The sequence below is a fragment of the Diadema antillarum genome, unplaced genomic scaffold (assembly GCF_040938485.1).
Source record: "Diadema antillarum isolate AM-2024a unplaced genomic scaffold, OU_Dant_1.0 seq00000978_RagTag, whole genome shotgun sequence".
NCBI lineage: Eukaryota > Metazoa > Echinodermata > Echinoidea > Diadematoida > Diadematidae > Diadema > Diadema antillarum.
Window position 1 is genome coordinate 271,905 of NW_027271818.1, and position 2,886 is coordinate 274,790.

Consider the following 2,886-nt stretch of genomic DNA (forward strand, 5'->3'; position numbering starts at 1 on the left):
TCAGATCATGAGGCATCAACCGTATTAAGTGAAAAAAAAAGAAAGGAATAAAACGAGGTAAGGTCTGTGCTCTGATTCATGGGTAGGCATTTGATGCGAGCAATACACGCATTAGAAATATTGGAAGCTTTTCTGCAGTCTCGAAGGGTTTGGACCGAGGCGAGCTCGACGGCCTTTGTGAGTCAGACGAACGAGGTAAGGTGACCCCTGTGACACTCGTAACTTGACGTGAGTAAGCCCGCCAGCTGCCCAAACGTGACTGCTCAAGAGAGAGCTCTGTGGAATCTGTAAAGGAAATCTGTGACTTGAAAATCTGCTGGAGCCATCCAGGGCAAAAGAAAGTTGAGGAACATTGCTTCCCACCCCCACCCCACCCAATCATTCGTGTATATGATGGTGTCCTTGAAGCCAGAAGAAGCGGTGGTGAAAGATGTGAAATCAGTTGATCTTTTAATTGCCCATTGAATCTTTATTCTGGCCAGTAAGCAATATATAGCCTTTAAAATGCATCTGTTTTGTGACAAAGTTTACATATACGTTTTTTTTATGCCTCCGCCAACGAAGTGGCCAGAGGCATTATGTTTTCGGGTTGTCCGTCCGTCCGTACGTCCGTACGTACGTCTGTACGTCCGTCCCGTTTTGTTTTTGTCGATATCTTAAGAACCATGTGGTGGTTTTACATCAAACTTGGTATGAGGGTATATCCTGGGGGGATAATACTTTGTTTGGATTTTAGGGTCACGGGGTCGAAGGTCACAGGTCACAGGTTATTTTGTGAAAAAAAAGGTTGAAAATTCATGTTTTTCTCCATATCTCGCAAATGGTTCAAGGTATCTTCATTGAACTTAGTATATATGCTTGTTCCAATGGGCAGTGATTATCTAGGGAAGTTGGGGGTCATGGTTCAAAGGTCAGGGGGTCAAAGGTCAAGGTCAACTCCTCAAAATATCACTACTTTCCTTATATTTATGCAATGCCTGAAGGTTTTTTTTTTTTTACTTGATGTATACATGTATTACCCAATATATATTCTGTGGGAAGTTTCTTGCCTAAAGGTCAAAGGTCAAAGGTCAAGTGAAAGTGCTGAATTGCACTTTTTCCTCCATATCTCAAAACTAACTCAAGGTATCATCATGAAACTTACATATTTATGCATGTTCAACCTAACAGTGATTCTCTTTGGAACTGTGAGGTCAAAGGTCAAAGGCCAGGTTTAGATAATGCTATTTTCCCATTTGATACTGAAATTATACTTTTTCTCAATACCTTGAAAATTACTCAATGCATAAACTTATAAAAGGGTCAAAAGTCAAGTAAAAATCATCAGTTCCCAAAATACCTGCACTCTGACATTTTAATCATTCATCCAATTGAACCTAGCTCTAGGAAAGTGAACATTCAGCACATTTGTGTCAAACCTGTCATTTTGATATTTTGCCAATTGTGTGAAACTGTCATCACACATTGTCAAGACATTGTACTATAGACCTATTAGGAGAACCATGCATTATGGCGGAGGCATATCAGTCGCCGTAGCGATATATCTAGTTTTTCTTAGACATCCTTTCTTTATATCCACAAGGATTTATTATAATTTTTTGTGTGTGTGTGCAAGTGCACATTATATTGGACATACTTGCAGTCCCCACAAAAGGCATATTTGATTTTTTCTTTTGTTTTCTGTCTTATAATAAGTAAACCACTTCATTTCCACATACTATGTTGTGTTCTAAAAAGAGAATATTGCTTTCCTCTATGCTATTATATAAAACACATAGTTCAGGGATGGAAGCAGTAATGCTGACCTTTTCACGGAGACTAGACTGTGTGATGTTCCTCTCGTCTGTAAGGTGTGTCCAAAAACTGTTAGCAAAATAAGATATTAGACAATCCCTCTAATATGTGTTGTATCGTAATCCCTGATGCTACGCTACAGCAGAGTTGTCACATAAAACTTGCAGCCAAGTCTTTTATTAAAGGCATACCGTAATTTACCATTTGCAGATGAAACAAAAACCCAGCTTGAGTGCTTCAAAATAGTTCTAAAATGTGAGTTAGGGTTAGAGACAACCAATGTAGAAATTTGAATCAGTATAATCAATGCTACATGTAAGTATTGTTAAATATACAAAATGTGAACAATAATATAACAAAAATGTTTCCAGAATAAACCGTATACAGTTATGGTTTATTGAGAAAAATAGTGATATCTCTTTATATTTTAGGCTGTATTGCAAAATTTTTGCATGGTAGGATGTTTTGTGATACAACTGACCTACACATATGCATCAAATTTGATATCTCGAGCATTTTTGAAATCACTGCTCCCAAAGGGAAACTGTACCTTTAATGTTTATGAGGGGAGGGATTTTGTGTCTTGGGGATGTGGTACGTAATGTTTTGAGAATGCAGCAGCTGTCGGAGTTCAGATAAATCAGAGGAATTCAAGTAAAATTCCATGCCATTTCTTTGTTGATCTTACCAAGTCCTGTAAAAATCACGCAGACAGAATGGCAGAGGCTTTTTTTCTCGAGAAATCCGACTTGGTTTCAATAGACAGAAACGAAAAAGATGGAGAAGAAAGGTGGTAGAATTTTGCGTAGTTCCACAAAACAGTGGTACAAAGACTCCAACTCACCCGCTTTCAACGTGAGATCTCCCGCGGAAAGCCCATTTTTGCAAAATCTCCCGTTCTCCCGCTTGAGATTGAATTTCTCCCGCCCTGGCTTTGTGTCTCCCGCTAGAAATGATTTCGTACTTAGTGTCATCATATGTTGAAAAATAAGCCTTAGATAGCACGAGAGAGCATGTAGAACCCTTGAGCTTCAAGGGCCGTTAGGACCCTGGCCGCAAGGAATTTCAGGCTTCGCGCACATCAAGTTGGAG